We start from the raw sequence: 21,488 nt of genomic DNA on the forward strand, positions 1-21,488 counted from the left end.
CTGTGGAGCTTCGATTCCACCCCTTAGTAAGACCTAGCTGGGTCGCCAGACCTTGCTACCGTGCAACTATATTTATTATTAGGTATGTTGCTTTTAAGAAGATTTAATCAGCATCTTGATCTGGTAACTCTTTTGTTTAGTTTCTGTAGCTATGGAAGTGTGATTTACAGAGATTTGTACGGGTCATGGACATCTTTCCAGACTTACTGTGTATATTTAGACAGGACTTTGCTTGGTGTTAAAAAGTGTATATTTTGAATAGGTTCACACACAGTAGCAAACAATACCGACATTGTAAAGGCATGTACAACGAGTATTGAAACGCAGCATCCAGACTTCAACTAATCTGCCCTCAATAAAGCTGAAATAATTATCCTAAGCCGCCTTTCTAGAAGAAAAATCATTGAGGAATTCAAAACTTTTTTAAAGATCTTTTCTGCATTCCGATGGAGATCGAGGGGTGAGGCTTGGAGCCCAAACTACTTTCAGACATCAATGGAGGGAAGGAGGGGGGGGAAGAGAGATATTACAATTAAAATGTGAAAACATAGCGTGACTTGCCCTATCCGAAGGATAATAATAATACTGCTATGGGTGGTAGAAGTTCTTTAGCTGGGCTCCAAACTGGTTGTGATCCTTTCACAGCGTACTCCTCGTGAAATAATTCCAAGTGGCAGATGAATAGGACCCGTTGGAAGAGCTGCTGGACTGGAAGAAGCTCGCTGTATTACACATTCATCTGATTTCCACTAAACTGTCATCGGTGTGCTACATAGCTTCGTAGTTCTAATGGAAATAGCTGGCCCTCTTAATTTTTAGTGATCTTCTTAAACACTTCTGTTAACAGACTCGGGGAAAACTTTTTACCCCTCCCTCCCTCCCTGGCTCAGATTTCCAGTTGTACAGCTAAGGAAGGAAAGACACTTCTCAGCCCCTCTACAAGTCGACTTGGAGGTATTAATTGGACGACAATATGTTTAGCCAAATATTTTAATACAGACACACACAAAATCTTTTTCTTTGTAATCCCTTCCTTTTATGTAAAGGATTACAGAGGGGAGGGTGGGGGGAATTCCTGCGGGAGTTTCTTAATATTTGATTCCATTTTTCCTCAAGCTGCAAATTAAACTACCTTAAAATGTATTTCCAGAATAAAGAAACTAAACCTGGCTACTTTTTTTTTTTTTTTTTTTTTTTTTCCCTGTTTAATCTTACTGGTCATATAGGTTGCATCTTTCTTTCTTTCTTTCTTTCTTTCTTTCTTTCTTTCTTTCTTTCTTTCTTTCTTTCTTTCTTTCTTTCTTTCTTTCTTTCTTTCTTTCTTTCTTTCTTTCTTTCTTTCTTTCTTTCTTTCTTTCTTTCTTTTCTCCTTCCTTCCTTCCTTCCTTCCTTCCTTCCTTCCTTCCTTCCTTCCTTCCTTCCTTCCTTCCTTCCTTCCTTCCTTCCTTCCTTCCTTCCTTCCTTCCTTCCTTCCTTCCTTCCTTCCTTCCTTCCTTCCTTCCTTCCTTCCTTCCTTCCTTCCTTCCTTCCTTCCTTCCTTCCTTCCTTCCTTCCTTCCTTCCTTCCTTCCTTCCTTCCTTCCTTCCTTCCTTCCTTCCTCTCTTTTTCTTCTTGCTTCTAAAAAAAATTTTTTATTATTTAACTTTATTTTCCCACACACACGAAACATGCAACAACTGTACTTCAGATGAAAATATTTGTTACAGAATATCCTTCTGTGGGGCATTTCAATGCCTATAAACTCTGTATGCGTGTGCCTCCGCGTTTCAAGCCGAACAAGCCTGGCATAACCCTGAAGTGACTACCAGCTAAAACCAAGGTCTCACTGAAGCTCGCTCTCCTCTCTACAGCGGCGGACGCCCATCACGAGAGCACCGCCAGCCAGAAGCCCCTGCAAGGACGGAGTCAGCATCCTAAAATGCTTGCGCCTGGTCTCGCAGCTCGCTGGTGAGGGTCACCGTGGCTCGGTGGTCGTCAGCCAGCCCTGGGGAAGCGGATCCGGAGCTTGCCCAGCCCCGGCTACAGATTCAGCTCTCCCCTAAGCCTGTTAGGGACACAGTCTCGTGTCCTGAAATGTGCAAGCAGATAATTGTTGGCGCTCCAGCTTTGTGTGAGGAGGCCAGGGTGTAAATGGCTTTTAATGACTGCAGCTGCTGGCTGTAAACTGTCAATGGGACCGGCTGATGCCGAGTCCGGACCCGCCAGGCGACGAACCGCAAGCCGCCCGGCCCCCACCGCCGCCGGCAGCGCGCAACGGCGCGGAGCGACGCGCAGGGTAGCGCGGAGCGGCGCGCGCAGCGTGATGCCCAGGCGGGCGGGCGCGGAGCCGGAGGCAGCGGAATCACGGCGGCGGACGGGGCTGGGCAGAGGCTGCCCTCTCGGCTGGGAAAATCCTTTCCGGATCCTGTAAGTTGGTTACGGGCAGGCGAAGGACCCGCTGGGGAGCCCCCCGGGCGTGCACTGCCTCGCCCCCTCTTCCCCCCTCCCCGAGAGCTTCCACACCCTCGCGCTGGGGCTCGGGGGTCCGGGGCGGTGGCAGGCGGGGTCCCCCCCCTTAATGCCGATAGTCATCTTCTCCGGGCTGCGGAAGCCATCCGTTTCCAGTCAATCTTACTTGATCCCACATGATTCATTGTTTTAACAGCTACAGTGAAATGTGGATCTGCAGGGAAGCAAATGCCCCCTCTCCCCCCCGCCCCCCCCAAAAAAAACCCAACGCAAAACAACTCCCCCTAAGTAAACCAGAACGAGCCCGTGGTCTCTTCTGGAGGGAGCCCTGAGAAGTTGTGTGCGCCTGTGTGTGTGTGCTTGTGTCTGTGTGTCGGGCTGCCAACCTGGAGGACTTTTTCCGGGGAGGGGAAAGGAAGCAGAGAGAGAAGCTCTTTTATTTCACTGCTTGTTTTCATGGTCGCTCCCAGGAGGCTGCGATTTTCTGCTGCCTAGTTAGTACCCCTTAATCCTGACTCGGGAGTGACTCAGTCGACGCTTGCGAAGACTGATTACTTTTTATCGGGGGAGGCAGGGGCTCAGAAGGGTCTGGGGGCGTAGCCGTGGAGGTACCGGCTAGTGGAAAATGCAGCAGTGCGGCCGCGGCGAGGGGAAAGGCGATGGGGGAGAGAGGGAGAGACCAGGGCAGGTAAAGGGAGAACCCATCGCGTAGGTCTTGCTAGGCTTTTAATTATTATTCTTACGATTTAATTGAATTTCTGTCAGTATTTAGTGGAAAACGCTGACAATTTTGCCCTGATGCTGTCTTTTCAAACACATCTATTCTCCTCCTTCATTCCCTCTTTCTCTCTCTTTCTTCTTCTCTTTTTGGGCACGGTTTCCAGAGATAAATGAATGCGCATTTGATGGGTGTGTGAGATGTGGCCCATCCAGCTGCCGTAACGCAGCCCTGTTGATGCGATGCTTGCTGTACCTTTCGTGCTAAGAAACATGTGGACAAGAGATTTTTTTAACGGTTCTGATTTCTTCAAGAAGCGGAAGAGGGTATTTTATTACTGGTCCAAAACAGTGTTCCATATTCCAAGTTAAACTTTTGGGGATATCCACACACACACGCACACTTTATTTTGCATTAACACAGAGGCTGGAGGAGGAAAACGTGAGGTGGTCGATTTTTTTGTTTGTTTTTGAAAGGAGGGAGAAAAGGTGCCCAGCTCGCCTCTGCTGCGATATTCCGGTTTCAAAAGCAGCGAACTTTCTCGAGGAGGCGAGGGATCTGCAGCCTGCTGGGCTCTTCCCCTCATCCTGTTGGATCTGCCGTCAGTGCCTGCCGGCAGAAAGTTACCTGCTCTGCAGCAGCAGTGCAGTCTCTTGCTCCTGAATTAAACACAACTCTTAATGATGTAGCCTTATCAACAAGGGACACTTGATTGACTGATCTAGGTATGATATATGTGCTGGGTGTCTAAATTAAATATTAAGTGAAATACTTAACTCTAATTAGAAATTGTAACATATCAATGAAAACTTGAAGAAAAAAATTGCGGTGTGTGTGATGCATGGGGGGGGATGGGGGACAGGAGGAGAACAGCCCTTAAACGCGGCAGCGAGTAAAATAGAGGTGATGTGTACAGAGGCTGACATATTAGCAACAAGCATCAACTTTGAAATGATTGATCATTAGAACCATCACACTGATTTTAATAATTCTTCTTGAAGAAAAAAAAAGAAAAAGAAAAAAGAAAAGAAAAAAAAAACAGAAAAAAGAGAGAAACCTTGCAGACAAGTTGTTTATTTATCAGCGTATTAAATCCGGGAGAAACATAATTAGACAGGGGCAAAATGAAGGAAGGCGGGGGGAAATCTGTCGACGAATTTAACAAGCAAACATCCGAAAAGCCTCGACCATCCAGCTCGGTGCTTCTCTGGGAGATGGAGTTGTCAGTGCTAGATGCTTTCTCCCTCGAGTGTGCCTTCCCAAGGTAAACAATCACACAGTTGCATCAACTTTCTCCTTTCGTACAAAGTTCCTGGTGCGAAGGAAAATTTGAATATTTTATGAGTCTCTTGTAGTGACCCTCATTAGGTGGGCATCCTGCTAAGGCCCTGGCGTTACAAGAAAGCTGCCCAATCAGAGCATTTGCACGCCTTGTTAGCGATGGTTAATGAAGCTTCCCCATGCACTCAAAGAAAGGCCCCCTCGATGTAGATTTACCTTATGTCAACTCGTTACTTCTAATGAATCGCATCAAAATTCTTCCCTGAATGGGGCCGAGGCGGCCGGACCGAGATCCCCTCCCCGCCCTGCGGAGCCCACCCCTGCCACCGCCGGCACTTTAGCGGAGCATCCGAGACCAAGGTGACGGGCGCAGTTTGGCATCTGGGTGGGGGAGAAGAGGCCGAGGGAGGGGACGGACCGTGCGGCCGGCAGCGGCGGGGGCACCGCAGTCCGCGGGGGGGGGGGCGGCCCGGCCCCGGCTCCCGGCGAGGGCAGAAACTGCGGAGGCTTCGCCGCTGGCAGGTAGACGTTTGCTCTTCGCCTCTAATTTCCAGCCCCCCATTCCCCCCATCCCCCACCTCCCCGTCCCTCCGGGCGAGCATTTTAAAATCAATTAGTATTTTCAATTCTTGAGGTGAATTATTCAAACAAATGTTTGGGAGACCCTGAGGGAGAATTTGGCCGTGACAAAAGGTTTGATTAGCTTTATTTCCCCCCAAAAGCAACAAAGGCGCAGGGCTGCGAGAACAATCCGCTACATCAGGGCATGTTCAATTAAATGAAAGTCATTAGCTTCGCCGTGAAAGCACTACCTTTAAAATCAGATGGGGCGGGCGCAAAGAGAGGGGGCACTCTGATAATTGTGGCAGAAGGATTTAACACCCCCCCTACCCCTTTACACACAAAGCCCTCCAAAAAGAAGAAGGGAGAGAGAGAGAGAGAGAGAGAGAGAGAGAAAGACGGGGAAAAAAAAAAAAACCAAACAACAAAAACCAACCCAACACTTCACCCTTTGGAAATTTGTGCTCACTCTAAACAATAGGAAGCCCATAATGCAGATTATAACACTCACTGACTCGAATCCATTATCTGCCCTACACACTGTCGATATATTGATTTCCATATACTTTATATTGCTCTCAATGACTGAGCAAAGCTCCAGTTAAGAGCCCGCGACACACAGGATCCCTGCTTGAACTACATCTCACCATTACAAGCCGGAGTCGGTTGTAAACACGAAACGCTCCCACTTTCGCGGTGTAGCTGTGAACAAGCACACGACACCCACACTCCCCCGACCCTCCCACCCCCAAAGAAGTGGCCGGCCGAGCAGAGCCGGGGAGCTGCCCCGAGGCCCCCTCCCCGCGGAGGAAACGTCTGGGTGCGCACGCCCATATACGCGGGAGAAATCCCTGAACCGGTGCCCGGTGCCCCCCCGTCCCGGGAGAGCCAGTGCTGCCTGTGGGGAAGGGTCCTGGTCTCCCGCGCCCCTCGGGGCGCAGAGCCAGCAAAGCCGGGGAGCTGAGTTCCCAACCTGTGACCCTCCGCCTGCAGCCGCTCTCCTCAGCCCTGAGCTCTTAATGAGGGAGGACGCGGGTTTCTCTAACTTTTAGACCAAGCAAAGCAGAACTTTATCAAGGTAGGACCCTCCGGATGGTAAGACTGATATTTGTATTAAGATCACTTCCTCATGGGCTCTTGCAGCGTGCGTGTGTGGGGAGGGAAGCGGGCGAGCTCAGCCGAAAGTGAACATAAAAGAGGGAGAAGAAACCGCCAAGGACACAGTCTGGGAGGTGGGGGGGATGCTCTGAAAGGGAGGTGTGGTGGGAGAGGCCCGGCCGGGAGCGGAAGGCCGGCGGGGCTGTGTCCCCGGAGCGCAGAGGAGGTGCCCCTGCCTCTTCACAACCTTCCCTGCAGGGCACCGCTCCAGGCAGAGGGGAAGGAAGCATCGAGAGGGTTAAAGTGCCCGGAGAGAAGCCGAAATTTGGAAGCGAGTGTGTGTTGGGGGAAGAGGGCGAGTAAAATTGTAATCCTGTTGGTGTAAGGACCCCAAATAATCTAGTCGGAACCTGCATAGGTAGAGGAGATCCGGGTCAGCTTCTTAAATGGTCACATCTATGGTCACATCTCCCCTTCCCTTCCTTTAATGAAGTTTATTAATTTGTTCCGAAGCAGTGCTCTGGGCTGATCAGTCGTATGGTCGTCCGCCCTCCCTCCCCCAGCTGATATGTTAAAGTTTAAATACTAGCAGGTGCAAATTCGCTCTACTTAAGGTTATAAAAATAATGCCGAAATTCAAGAGCACAAGAAATTGGCCTTTGTATTGTGATTTATAAATGGCAAATTGCGCTATACATAGCCAACTACTTACCAAAAAACTCCAACCCCCAACGCCCTGAAAGTGCTAAATTCTTTTTAATGATGCCGAAGGTGAAGTTGTGTCATATTGGACAAAATGGGCATTATTCTTTGTCATGCAAATCACCCTTCACTTGACCTCAGGTTAGAGGATAATGTTCATTCTTGGTTCCCACTAAAACTTATTTAAATCAGAGAGCTGAAGAATCATTTCAGAAAATCCGTGTACTAAAGTGAAGAGGACTTAGGGATCTTCATTCAAAAAACATGGGCTAGGAACGTGCACTTCAAAAAAAAAAAAAAAAAAAAAAAAAAAAAGAGCATTTGCTGCAAAACTCCAGGATTAGGAGGGCTTTATTTAATAAAGTTATGCTCCTTGGATTTCCTGAGAAATGTGTATATAATTTCACGTAACAAGATTAAAAGAAAGGAAAAGATATGAATCAAAGGAACTATAGATACACAAAAGACCTCCAAGTAACAATTACTTTAACACATATTTTAATATAGGAAAAGAAATGAAAAGATATTTAACAATTGCGTAAAACTGAACTGAAGGTTTGATAAAGATGCATCTTGCGGTGCTATTTCATTCGATAAATATACTTCTGGCGTGGAGTGACAGGATGTTATTTTGACACAAAATGAAAGCGTTACTGCAGATATATAGACATAGATATACACGAAGACAGCTGTATACACTCATTTATAAATTAGTGGGTGCACGTGGAAGGAAATACGAGCGTCTCTACTTTCCAAAGTGAAGCTGAAAAATCTCCCATAGGTGAGGCTCTGTGCTGAGGTGGGTTTAATATTAGAGTGCGAGAGATTGTTTGAAATCAAATAAAAATTCGACACGCACTGACCCATTAGAGGATTTAGCGGTGAGGAGGGAAAGATTTTCCAGGGCTTTTGTCGCTAATGTTTCAGTGCGAGGCGCTAACTTTAAGAAAAGTGTCAGTAGAATAACAAATTGAGGGCATGAAAGGCCACGGAGAGAAAGCAAGCAAGGATGCTCTTGACTTCTTAGCAGTTGCTTAGAAAGGATCTCGAGCTTAATATGGGGACTCAATCAGCGGAGAGCACAAAGCTGGGGAAAGGGGGAGAGGAAAGTTGGGCTCAGCACGTGCACTTTGGTCAAGTCGCTTGAGTGAGCACCGGAGGGGGAGCTGCGCTGAGCCCAGCCGAGCGGCTGCACCCCCCCTCCCGGCACCAGGCGCTCGCCGACACCGCCCGCCCGGCCCGGGGCTGCAGTCGGGGGCTGGGGGCCGGGGTGGGGGACACGGGGGGCTGTGTTAAACGGCCAAAATACAGTGCCACTTCTGCGCCTATAGGGAAGAGCAGGGAAAAGCCTCGTGGCTCAGAACAGGGGAGGGAGATGTGGCGGGGTACCCCGGCACACTGGCGTCCAGGCGGCCGCCGAACTGGGGAACCAGGCAGAGCAGAATTCAGCCCTTTACAGCAGCGCCAGCAGTAGATTTTGTTAAAAGACGATGTTATCAAACTCCATCTTTTCCGTGAGAAACAGCCGATTTTAAAGCCCGTCTGTAAAGATTTTTAACAGCTTAGCGAATATCACAGATAAGGGAAATCTGGAAGATGCTCCCAGGACATCAGCCCTTAATGGGCTTCTTCAGCAGCGGAGGGAGCTCCATTCTGTTTCCTGTGCGTATTATACTGCAGACAGGATTCGATATATACTCTATTTAATCTTGCTCTGTGACAGAGCTGTTTAAGTGTATACCGTGCCTACTTTCTTTGTATCAAGACCAAAAGGATGCATTGTTGAAAGAAAACTATTCAAAATCTTTCATCTGATAGAAACGATCCAGCAACTGTGAGGCATCTACAGCACAATGGTTCTGTCTACATAATAGGTATCTCATAAAAATACAGCGTGTCATTGCAACAAAAAGTTAAAAGTCTTAAATGTATCCATCTTATATATTGCATGAAGTCAATAATATTCTAACCTTGCCTGCACCCCGCCATTAAATGGTACACGGCACTTTAAAATCGAGGGCATTGTGAATGAAATCCTAGTCTCTAGCAGAGAGAGGGGAGCAAGGTAAGTTAAGCGAGGACCATTACGGATGTAATGACCTCCGGGTAAATATTCATTAGGAAGAGGAGATTTCTCTTCTAATACCCAGTCTATTTTCTTTGGAATGCAATATCACGGAGCCTAATGTAGTAGCAAGACCCAAGATTTAAAAGGAGATTATTTCCAAGTGTGTTGAAAGGAGTTTGGGGGGATTTTTTTCACACACTTTTCTCAAGTGGGACGCATATGCCAAGAATACTTGTGGGGTTTTTTTGTGTTTTGTGAGTTTTTTGTGTGTTTGTTTGGGTGGGTTTTTTTGTCTTTTGGGTTTTGTTTGGTTTGGGGTTTGGTGGTTTATTTTGTTTGTTTGTTTTCTTGTGGGTTTTTTGTTTGATGGTTGGTTGGTTTTTTTTTTGGGGGGGGTGTTGGTTTATGTGGAGTTTTTTGGTTTTTGTTTTTTGTTTTTTTTTATCACCTTTATCATTTTATGCAGGCAACTAGAGAAGCTTGTTTCTTGCTTGCTTAGCCCCCGGTAGGAGAAAGCGTAGAACATTCAAGCAGCCCGGGTTAGCAGACCTGCCTCACTCTCCCTTGGTGGGTGCACTTAGCCAGCGGATAGCGAGACTTCACACAACTCCTGGGACACAGTTTGCCTCCTGAACTACACTTTTCTTTCTGAAGAACAGTAGCTCCGACCTCAAAACCAACTGAGACTGGCTCTTGAAAGTAGCTGAAAACAGCGCTCCCGTACTTTAATAGGGTCACATAGGAGATTTGAGCCTTTTAATTTCCAGACACAAGGAATTACTTCCTCGAAGGATGGTGTGTGTGTGTATATATACATATATATTTTTTTTTTTTTTTTCATAAGAGAAAAAGGGAACCTGGTTCCGATTCCCTTAGACACACAGAAAGAGAGAGGTGGGGGGGAAAGGCCCATCCGGTGCACATCTGGCTGTGGGAAACCGCCCCGTGCTCCCAGACGCTCTGTTGTCCCCGGCGGGATGGCTGCCGGGACTGCGGGGGCTGGCGAGGCTGCGGGTGGTGCCGAAGCTGCGGGGGGTGCCGCCGGCCCGGTCCGCGCCCTCGCTTCGTGCGGCAACCGACGGGCCCCTGGCCTGGTGTGATCTTCAGGGAGCACATTTCAACTGCTGAACACCGAGAAAAGTGCTTCCTTGGCTCGCAGGCGCCATATTAACTCCGGGAGCTGGGGCTGGGGCGGGGGGAGGGCGGGTTCGCAGTTGGTCTAGTTTTCCGCAGTTGCTAATTCAGACCGAAGGAGGTGTCGACGGCTCCAGAAAAACAAAAAGTACTTCGGGATTCTTTACCCCGTTCTCCTTGACACACTTCCCCCGAGGAGATGCTCTTTGTTATATTGATCTCTGCTCTGGGACCCTACAGAGCACCCTCCCCTTCCCCGCCTGGTGGGGAAGGGAGTGGGAGGCGGGAGCGATCCCCGGGGGTGCGCCACGCCAGGGGATCCCGGTCCAGGGCCCCGAGACTCACCTTGCCGCCTGGCTTCGGGCCACCGACCCTGCTGCTCGGTCGGGCGGGGCCAAGCCCCGGGCGCCCTAAGCACCCCTGCCCTCCGCTCACCTCCCGTTTGTGCGGGGGGAGCTGTGAGCACCTAAATAGCAATATATCCTCTCATTTTCCCCCGTACGAAACTATTCCCCAAGCTGTGGGTCTGCACTCTGCTGAGCTCTCTCCGCTCCCCCAGCTCGCACTGAGACCTGCTGCTTAATCAACTGCGCTGATTTGTTTTTCCATATATTTTTTTAATGTGAAAAAACCAAAACCCTACCAAACACAAACTACCAAAACCAATCAGACAAAAACTTTTGCAGATGGTTGTAAGTGGACAAAACAACACCACGATCGTGACGGGGACACAGAGATGCTTCCCGAGGCCGCGGTGCCGGTGCCGTGCTAAAGGTTCAAGTCCCCTTCGGGATTTCGGAACAAAGGCAGCCCTGCCCAGCTTCACCACGCACAAATCTCCATTGTAAACCTGGGCTTTCCGTCTTTTTTTTTTTTTTTTTTTTTTTTTTTTTTTCCTTTGCCCTATTTTCCAGCCTGTGGTTCCTGAAGGTCAGATGAGGAGGTCACGGCTCTGCAACCCCTATAAATAGATTTTGATATTTAGACAGCTATTGCTACTCAATATTAACTTACAGGATAATGGCGAGAGATACCGTATGCGCTGAACCTGTTATTCACGAGTGAGCAGCATCTGTCGAATACAATTCTCGTCTCTTCACCCTCTTCGGCTATAGAGCAAATCAATAGGGCGAAGGACGTCTTGAGGCTGGGGTGGGGACGGTGAGCAGGACGGCCCTTCGGGGAGTCATTTGCGAGGACAGTGTTGAAACTATGCAGGGACTTAAGAGAGCTGAAGTCAAGAGCCAGGTGAGCTCAGAGCAGCTCTGAGGGAGTGGAGGACTAATTCAAGAGCGGCTGGAGGAGAGCTTCCAGCGTCGGGTTTATTCTAGGGCTTCTGACATTTCTTTTTAAAACACGATGAGTGCTGCTGAAGTGTAAAGGTCTCCCCTCCCCACATTCATAGCCTGATTTCCACCATTTCTGACTTGAAAAATCGTAGGTTCCAGGTAGATCCGAACTAGACACTCTGAGCTCGCCTCTATCCCTCTCGCTGTTTACAGAGCGTTACAGGGAAGGCAAGCTGTAGGTATGAATTTGAGGGAGCACTAAGAATCCTTGTTTCCATTTCACAGAGCATCCCCTCTAACGTCTGACCCCAAATCCTCCTCTGCCTTCTGCCACATGCAAGGGAGAAAGGCTTTAAAATCCCCGGCAGTTCTGGGTGCCGGCGCTGATCTTGGCTGTGCGATTGAAATGCAATTCACGGCCGGGACCCTGGTTGAGGCTTTAGAGAAAACACACCCGCACCCTGGTACCCGCCGTGATGCGCAGAGAGGAGCCGGCAGCTCTTTAGTAACTGCGGGACCCCCTGTGTGACACCTCCGCGGGCAGTGGCAGTCCCACTATGGGGAGGTGTGTATGTGTGGGGGGACACAGGACTTGTAGGGGCATGGGGAGGCACAGGGGCAGCCAGACCTCAGAGGGACGGGGAGAGGAGCAGGGCCAGACTGAAAGCATCACTTTCCCCCTCGTTTTGCTGGCTCACGCGTGTGTCCAGAGCCTCCCGCAAAGCAGAAACCCCGTGTCACTGGCGAGAGCGCAGCTCTAGGAACTAGTTGCAATCAAGATCTTTTGTAGCAGGACGGAAAAACACTTACCAGGGCATGGGGAGATCGTGAAGGGGTCCGATTATTGCCCGCCTGTGAATTTTGTGGTTAAAAGAGATAGCCTGGGGAAGGGGAAGCAGGAGAGAGGTGCTGAACGGTTTAATTCAATCAATTAAGTGTCTCAAAGAATTGTCAAGATTTGATTCTCTGCTTTGCTCGTTTAATGGCTCTTTAATGTTCAAGCGTAACATCTGGTAGTTGTGCTTGTGCATGTGTGTTTCGCGGACTTATGTGCTCCTTATTTTAAGGAAAGGGATTATTGACAAAGAAGAGACACGAAAGAGGCAGTTTTGAGACGCTGCGACTCCCTAGTGCCTTGCGGTTTTACAACCAGCCCAAGCAGCGGTGAAGAAAACTTTTTGTCAAAAGTTTCCTGAGGTTCGGGAGGGACGACCGCGTCTCGCTTCCCGGCCGAGGACTCTCGGGCTTTGTCCCGGAGGGGAGTGAAACCACAGGAGCTGCCACCGGCGCCCCGCTTGCCCCAGTCGGGACGGGGGCACTGGTCACAGGGCTCGCGGGGCACGGGTGGGAGCGGGGGGAGCAGGAGCCCAGCAGCCCGGGCCAGGGCGCAGCCTCGTCCTACTGCGCGGCGGACAGAGGCAACGGTGAGCACCGTTTTCCTGTGGAAGAGACCGGGACCGCTGGTTCGAAGAGCTCGACCGTAGGGATGAACGAAGGTGACTTCTCTGTGTGGTTTCTTGTGTCCTCAGGGAGCGAAGGTGTCCCCTTCACCCCCATTGACCTCTTGTACCCAGAGCTTCTCCCCGCTGCCCGGCGCAGCTCTGCTGGGGACACGTTCCGAGAGCTTCAGGGCGAAGATCCCGTGCTCCCCCTATTTCGGGGCTCTCTTTGACCTGATGTGCTGCTTAGGGTGAGCTGTTAGGGAAGTTGTCCTCGTAAGAGAGATCGGAGGTTTTGTGAGGTGCAGTCCCCATACATTTTTAACCACAGTGATTACTAAATTAATAGCAGGCCCTAAGACAGATGTCAAAACGTCTTGAAAATGTTTATCTGTGAATAATTGAGAAGGTGGTAAGACGCATTATCTGATTGTATAATGAAATATGTATGAGGAACAGCTGTTTGCAATAGTCACCTCCCGTTGTTTCATTAGCCTAGGGCCTCCTTTTTAAAGAAGCATTTCCCTGAAGTTGCCCATTCAGCGCTGGCCGCTTCCACCGGCAGCGGAGCTGTGCCCGCAGGAGCCGCAGCGGGGAAGGGGGGAACCAGGCGTTGTCCATAGGCCGGGCCATGGGCTCTCCCCGTGGCATTTCTCACTGGTGGTTTGCTCCGAGGGCGGGAGGAAGGAGGTGCGCACGAAGCCCGAAGATGTCTTGCCAGGCAGCCTCAAGCTGAAGAGGATGCCCAGGGAGGAAGGACCCTAGCTGCTCACCTCGAAAGCGCAGCAAACATTCGTTTATTAAGATTAAGATTAAGATTTCATCCTCGACTGCTTAGTGTTGACATAAACTTCAGACGTCGAGCATATGCTGTTGCACAGCATTGTTTATCTGTGGTACCAGATGTTGCTTTGCATCCTATTGTCTGGAGACAATGTTTAGTTCAGGTTAAAATATCTTTACTTGAACTGCTCAGTTGGCCATTGTGTGAGCATTAGTGAAGTGTCATGGAGAGGTAATGGGAAGTCCGGGGAGGTTAGCTCTCCGAGCGTGGCCAGGACGTCCCTGGTTCATGGTGGGGTTACAGCCACCACTGTCATCTTTTGTTTTCCCTCCTCAGAGAACCCTTGTCCTTCCTCTAAAAGGATGTGCCCCGCTCTCTTTCCCTTCGGAGCTTTCTCCACCGGTTTCATGAAACGACCCGATGTTTGTTTTTCTAGTTCCCCTAAATCGCCCGAGAGAGGAAGGGAAAGCGCGTTTCTGCGTCACCGCCACCCCAAGCCGGTCCAGGCCCCGCGCCCCCGCCCGGGGGATGCTGGCGCCGAGGGAAAATCGGCACCGCCCGCAGAGTTCACGATGCAACCAGGGTAGTACCTTCCTCCCCCCAAAATGCCCATCGCCCGCACCGGCGGCCTAGCCGAGCGTCCCTGGCCGGGAGAGCTAAGGGGGCGACGGGCTGTGTCCCGGCAGGCCGAGCCGTTCGGAGGCAGCCCCCGCCCGCTGCCCGGCTCCACTGGAGCCTTTTCTTCCCTTTAACCCCGCAGCTGGGGCCAGCCGCGGCAGCTGACCTGTGGCAAGACTTTTGCTCTGGGAAAGAGAGGGGAAAAAACGCTATAGACTTTAATCGGATTTCTCCCCAAATACTTCTGGTATGTTGTTGTTATGCATCTATATGGAGATCATTATTTATAAATGAGCGAGTACGATCAGTCGCAAAGACTTTAAGAGCCCGGATTTGTGTCATTATGTTGAGGGCAGGGTAGAGTGACTTAGCGGGGGACGGAGCCCCCGGCCAGCACCTTGGTGACCGGACTGTCACCTGCCACTCCGCATTCCCTTTAGCTACCCCCTCTAGGCGTCATCCCCCTCTGGGGGGAGGGAGAACTCTTCCTCTGCCCCCAGGCCCGACACGGCCCGGGGGCGGGCAGCGAGGGCAGCCCGGGTCTGTGCTGAGGGCTGCGACCGTGCGGCAGTCCCACACTTCCTCTCTGTCACCCCAGTCTTGTTTCACACAACTGAGGTGCGTTCCCCTCTAAACTGGGTGCTTTGCTAAGACCGGAGACGATGTGGGAACGTTTCCAGCAGCGGTTCTATAGGTCGCGGTAAACGTCCCCCCTCTGCTCCCTGACATTTGCAATGCCACTTCAGGATGCAGTTAACATCTCTCTAAACGCCCGAATTAAACAAAAAGCTGCATTGTGTATTTCGGCATTGAAAGCGGAGGTTTTGCTACTCGATGCACTGTATGATGTAGATGTATTTGTGCTATTTCTAGCATTTTTGCTTGTGCATAATCCCTTATGCCTTTTATTATAATCCTACACATTACAGTTAATCTGTAATGATACTGCTTCAGAGGAACCTGTTGCACACAGTGATGGTAATTTGTAACCTTGGTAACAGTTTTAAATAAAGATTTTAACAATGATGTCAACAGTTTTTATTCACCATACCGTAAATGTGGTCTCCGTATCATTATGTCTGTGGAGGACAGGGTCTAAGAAACTGTTATGAGGTTCCACTTCACTTATTATAACGCAAGCTGTCACTTTTTAGCTTGTTCTTAGTAAACATGATCATGGTTCTAAGTAGTAGAAAGATTTTCAAACTGCCAAGGACTCCGTAAAGTTTAATTTTCTGAATGGGTGGGGTATTACTACGAATTAGGATTATCAAGATCCAAGTACCTTTACCAAGAACATTTTAGTGTTCCACAGAAATATCTTAGAATAAATAGTACTTAGAAATCCTAAAGAATAATGCTAGCACTGACTCTACCATTAGCCTTTTGCACAAGCATTTCTCTCTATTAAAGCATACAGAAAATGCTCACAAGCTGGAAGCAAAATTAAATGTAATTGCTTTTATTTACCTATTGCTTTTATCTAATTAAAATATTTTAGTTACTTTTATTAAACAGCACCCACTTCAGTTATTACCTGCCACATATATTAATCCATTTTTGTGTATTAACTACACCACCATTAACTATTAAAATATGCATATATACACACATATATATATTACATATATTGTTTTTGCCAAGGCATGTTTTGGTTCTCATTAACAAAAATATTCTTGTGGAAGATTCTATGAAGCATATTTTTCATGCATACTTATTAATAATAATAGTTGTCAATAATTAGATATGCCCAGATTGCAAATGGAAAGGAAATATTAGATGTAAAATGAAACGTGCAGTAGAATTGAAGCATAACTATTTTTTCTCCTTAAAATAAAAATTTACAGAATGAAAAACTGAGCTATTAAGCTTACTTAAAAGATGGCTTTGTTGGTTTAATTATACTGTAGTTATTTTATAAATATGTTTCAAAGGAAGCTTGCCATATTGAATGTCAATGAAGCCTGTAAAGAAAAGACTTACAAAAGCTAATGCATACCAAATACCAAATTTTAGTCATTAGCATTCCTATTTGTTACAAACTAAAGGAACCTATTAACAGACAAGTATTTCTATTTAGCTAGAATTACAATGTTTAGCCATTAAAATAAAAAAGGACAAAAAATGACCACCCTCCCCCACTTAGAACTATATGTTCTTTTTACTTAGAAAGACAAATGTATCAGAAAACCCCAGATAACAGAAGCTATGATTTTTTGTTCTTACTGACTGTACCAAAGCAAGCCCTATACCGCTTTATTCGTGCAAAATCTCCACTTTTTTTTTTTCAAAGGACAAGATCTATCTCATCAGGATACTTCACACATACCTTAACAGCCACCTTTGAGGGACTTTCTGTTATGGGGAAGTGTTGGTTGCTTTGGGCTGGTGCAGCCCCACAAAGTCAAGCCTGGAGGTTGCCAGGCCTGATTCAGTGTCAGAAGGCACCTTCCTATCTCATTCAAGTCTGGTGTGGGGATAGCAGCTTTCATGTTTAGGATAGAGGCAGGACCTAAACCATTTGTTAGGTTACACAGGCTGCTAACCACAAGTTTCAGGTGCTTGTTTCAAAATCAGTATATTTATTCATGTGCTGCCTATTTGTTCAAGAATTCCTTTAAAACCTCTTGGCCAAGCATTTCTACTTTTTTGTTGCTTTTGAAGGTGAGTATGTGCATATGTAATACATCTCAGAGTTTCTAAAAAGCCATCAAGTGTGTTACTGTGCAACATACATTAAATTTCACATATAAAATGTAAATAAGCTTTCTTCCGTTTTTCAGTGAACTGAATACTTTTATGTAAAAGGAGAAGCTTCTGGGGACACTGACATTTGTAAGGAGGTAGCAAACACAGATAGACCTTTTGCCCTCTGTTGCATCTAGCATGGTCCTTGCCTTCTCAGCTTGTGAACATTGTTCCTTGAGTCTCTGTTGTCTCTATTCAAATTGACAGAGAAATTCAAAACAAGACCAAAGAAGCAGCACAACTGCTACAGAGCTTCTGGATGATGGATGCTGTCAAACACTTGTTTTGCTACAAAGATGACTTCAGTTTCCAAAGAATTGGAGGGAGGGGGGAGGGGAGTGGTTCAGGAAAGTTCATGCAGAGCTGAGCACAATCCATTGGTTTAATCTTTGTTTTCTGATTTTCATTGTTCATTTCTAAAACAGGCTTTTCTTTTAATTTAATAAAGCGTTTGGTTCAACTAATAAGGATCACTTTTGATTTTGATTTTGCAAGAATAGAGTGAAGACTTGTACAAAGAAAATTCACTGTATAAACATCCTGCCCAGGAGAGGAAGGTTTGCCCTTACTCCATCTACAGGATCTGTAAGTACAAGAAAATTGTTCCCTTGGAATATTTACACTCCCAGGCTTTAGGATGGCATTGTAGGACTTGTTTTTTATAGCTCTTACATACAGTGAGAAGTTTTACTGAAACCATTCAAGTCAAGTTCTACAGTCTTATATGGATGAAATATTTTGAATAAAATGACCCTGTTTATGCGGTCCATGTTGCTGCTGTTCTCTAATGAAAGTAAAACTGACCTGAAATTTGCATGAGTGTGGCATCTGGTGATAGCAGTCTCATGAAATCAAAATGATGTAGGCTGCTTCTGATTTTACTAAGATAAGTTGAAAATTTGGAGTAAGAATCTCATGGAAAATTAAATCTAAAAGCAGTTAGAGGTTCTGAAATTTTAAGAACTCCTACTTTTCCTTGGAGATATTTTCTGAGTCAAAGATCTTTGCTTCTGCCTATTATCAATGAAGAGTTGTGGTTCAAGAGACTGCAAACAGACAGCCCAGATTAAAATAAGCCTGAAGGAATCTTGATGTTCTCTCTAAAGTATTGTGAAGAGCTTTTTCCAGGTCATTGTGTCTATAAACCAAAATGGAGCTGATCCACAGATCTACAAATCAGATGCTGCTGGAAAGACAGGAGATATCTTGCAGGACTTTCACTTACACTTAGGTGCCATGCTATAGAGCTACCATTAGAATTTTGTCAGCAGAAGAGCTCTCACTTGTGACATTTCTGCCAAGGAAGCCCAGAGCAGTTGAAGTCCTGTTGCTAGAGAGGCAAAGATATTTAAAGGATAAATGGTAATAATGCAATAATTCTGACCACGAAGTTCAGACCAAAGAAAAAAGAGCAGCCATATGGAAGAAAAAGCAGTGTGATGAATCACTCCTTTGTTTGAACAAAGCAGAACACAAGTGTTGGAACAAAAATGCTTAAATTGTTGCTTTCTCAGCAATGCTTTCTCTTTTTCACTTTAAACCATCCATAGTCCTTTGAGGCCATAGAAAGTATGCAACAGAGCACATTGGAAAAGATTCATCTATCAAGTTTAACAACTTTCTGGTGTAACTTCAGAGAGGTTTATTGCTTATTCATGTGGAAGTGAGTACACCCAACTTGTTTTGCCTAGTTTTGCTACTTTTGCTGGTTTGCAAGGCTGTCCTAGTAGCTGCAAATGGCTTCTCAAGTGACATTTGCTGACATTCAGTGGTGTATATTTATCAGTATTCTTCACCTCACTTCTATGTGTGTAATCTATTTTATTTTGTTCTTCATAGCAACCTCCTTTTCACTGTCCATGCCCTGAAAATGATAAATGGCAAAGTGGCCTATTTCCCTAGATGCACTAAAATGTCACTGTGAAAAATCTCTAATGGAATAAGTGTAGCTTTTCAGGTTATAACTTGTCAAGTTATGGAGAAATTCTAGAGTTTCTACTAATCCACTATTTTTTTGGAACCACACCAGTGCAGGCAGAGAGTAATTATAAGTTACACCAGTCAGAGCAGGACAAAAATAAGTGATGTATAAACCATTTGATCAAGACTCATTTTATACTTGCTTTCTGTCCTTGTGTTGCATCTCCTGATTTCCTCTCTTTAGGCTAATACTCAGTGTGCCTTACAGTTTACATATGAATATGCACACGTGTGCTGAGATTTATGCTAAAGACTTAGTTTATCATTTTAGCACTGAATATATTTATACTCTGACACTGGGGGATGCCAGGAGAAATCCTCCGCTCTGGCCAAAGTAATAATACACATTAAGAAGGAGTCTCTGGTGGCACCTGTGCTTAAAATTAACATTAATTGAAAAGGAACAGGTGAGAGGAAATAGTGTTACCACCCTCTTTTAGATCAGGTACCAAAACAGCACAAAAGTGACCAGCTTAGACTTGAAGACAGCCTCAGAAATGCAACCTACCTGCCCTGGGCTCAGAGGACAGAAGGCTCTCCTGCTTTTAAGATTTTTGATTCTTTTTTAGTAGTCCCCAGTCACTGCTTTGGACATAATGCTAAAACCCACAAAAGGTACATGTAAGAGAGAACAGTGAAACCATTCATCCAAAATCTGACTGCAGATGGTACTTTGGAGTCACTTTTCCTTAGTTTTCCCTGCCTTTGCAATGAATACTTAGAAGAGATAACTTAGTTCTTTGGAACAAGGGAGCTTTATGAAGAAATCCACTTCCCTTTTCTATGATCCTAAAGCATTATCCTCAGATTTTCCCACATTTAAGAAAGCACAAAGGGAACAAAATGCTAGAACCAACAAGAACATGTGTTTTGCAGTGAAAGGTACATTTTATTTGACAAAGCATAATTTTTTTTTTTGATGTTAAGGGACAATAGAACTACTTCAGTTCTTCCTATGAAGTAGGAAGTAGCTGAAATTATTTTTATGTGATTTTTCTGCTGCTTGTGTGTAAGTGGTATTTTCTTTATCAGTGAGAACAAGAGGTCATAAATCTTGAAGTGCCATGCAGCGTAAAATACTTACTTGACTTCTTATCAGGAGCCGGGGTGCAAGTGCTCTAGGGTAGAATCTGCTTTCCTCTCCTCCCATTTTTTATACCAACTTCCATCTTATTACAAATGTGTTATTTCATGTTCTGTTCACCATACAAACCCCACAGTGCCCACATTTCACCCTTAGGGTTTAACCATCTTGATTGCTTTCTGTGAGGATGAGACTTTAGGTCATTATGTCTGCAGCACACACCCCCTGGAAAAAAACCTCTTTTCTGACTAACCCTAAAATCATGTTGGTCTTAGGAAAAAGTGTGCTGTGAGTTCATCAGCTCTCCAAATAAACATTTTCACTGCTTATTTACAGTGTGAGCATAGATCATCCAGTGTTTCACATTGGAGCAGAGTTCAGATCTCACCATATTTATTTTGCAAGAAAAAGCTACAGGGAAAAGAAACCTCTTCTAATAGAACAGCTGATGCCAAAAGAAGGAGGAAGGTTATGTTATATTAAAGATGACTTGTGTCTGCAAGCTCTTTTCTTCCTAGTTAAAACAGTTGATCTAAGAGAAAAGATCTAAGAGAAAACACTCCCCCTTCCTTCAGTTTTTTTCTTGTTCATAGACCATAATACTACCACAGTAGTAGTACTACCATACTCTATCTGTCCTGAAGGTGTAAGCAAAATAAACTTAAAATGCTTTTGAGATTAATTTTTAGCATTCCTTTAGGGGGTCTTCCTGTAAAGGGAAGACTCTGTGCTTGGATATATGACCTCATAGGCTTTCCCATAATATTGTCCCAGGAGGACAGACTTTTTTTCTGGTCACTCTGCAGCTTTCAGAAGTTTGCCTTGAGTTGAATTTAGTGAGTTTACTACTTGTCACCCTGAAAGCCACATGAGTATGTTTTGCCACTACTGCACTTAAATCTTTGAGGAGCTTTAAAGAGCCTTATAGTCTTCTGTTGCTTTCAAGAGGCTTTCTCCCCGCTAAGAGCAGTGTAAATTCTGCTGATGACCAGAGTCAGAACATGGCTTTGAGAGTTTAGCTTGTCTTGGCCTGGTGGTGCACCAGCTTTCAGAAAGGATGCTGTCTGCTCTGCAGGCATGAGGCCAGCACAACTTGCACTTTGTTTTTTTTCAGACACTTGCCAAAAGCTTTCTGTGTCTCAGGAAGCAAATCAACATTGAGCCTTGTGGAAGTTGCCAGTCTGGCAACTGAAGGACTTCAGCTTTTCTAGACTATTTATTTAGTTTGACTCTTCGTGGTCTTTCAAATACAATTGTCTTCTGAGTGCCCAAATACCCCAGGGGACGGTTTGGCTTTGTGAAAAAAACAGGGAAAAAATGGAAATAAAGCTGCTTTCCTTAAGGCTTATTTATAAGATACACTGCTGCCTGTGGCTTATTTCCCATGGAGGACATAATTTATCCTAGTGTTTGACATATATGATGATACAACCCCTGGTCTTAGCTAGCATTCAAAGGGAAGATGTACTCAAAGATCTACAGCCCAAGTTGCATGCAGAGATTATTAAGTGCTTCAGATTAAGCACATCTAACATC

General features: G+C 46.2%; 2 long non-coding RNA genes across 3 annotated transcripts in view; one reads left to right on the forward strand and one right to left on the reverse strand.

Annotated features, from left to right (window-relative positions):
- The first annotated feature begins 1,635 nt into the window (after positions 1-1,635).
- The window catches only part of LOC139794206 (uncharacterized), a 49,715-nt gene continuing 29,862 nt past the window's right edge, over positions 1,636-21,488 (forward strand). The window contains exons 1-2 of one of the 2 annotated variants that reach the window (XR_011725019.1): positions 1,636-2,406; positions 17,389-17,473. This is a non-coding gene — a long non-coding RNA (uncharacterized lncRNA). Of the gene's footprint in view, positions 2,407-4,872; positions 6,104-17,388; positions 17,474-21,488 lie in introns of those variants that run through there. The other variant, XR_011725018.1, reaches the window with a different exon arrangement.
- On the reverse strand, positions 4,225-5,023 carry LOC139794207 (uncharacterized). Its single transcript, XR_011725020.1, has 2 exons — positions 4,664-5,023; positions 4,225-4,478 (listed from the first exon to the last, which is right to left on the reverse strand). It is a non-coding gene; the product is annotated as an uncharacterized lncRNA (long non-coding RNA).

This window comes from Heliangelus exortis, chromosome 3 (assembly GCF_036169615.1).
Source record: "Heliangelus exortis chromosome 3, bHelExo1.hap1, whole genome shotgun sequence".
NCBI lineage: Eukaryota > Metazoa > Chordata > Aves > Apodiformes > Trochilidae > Heliangelus > Heliangelus exortis.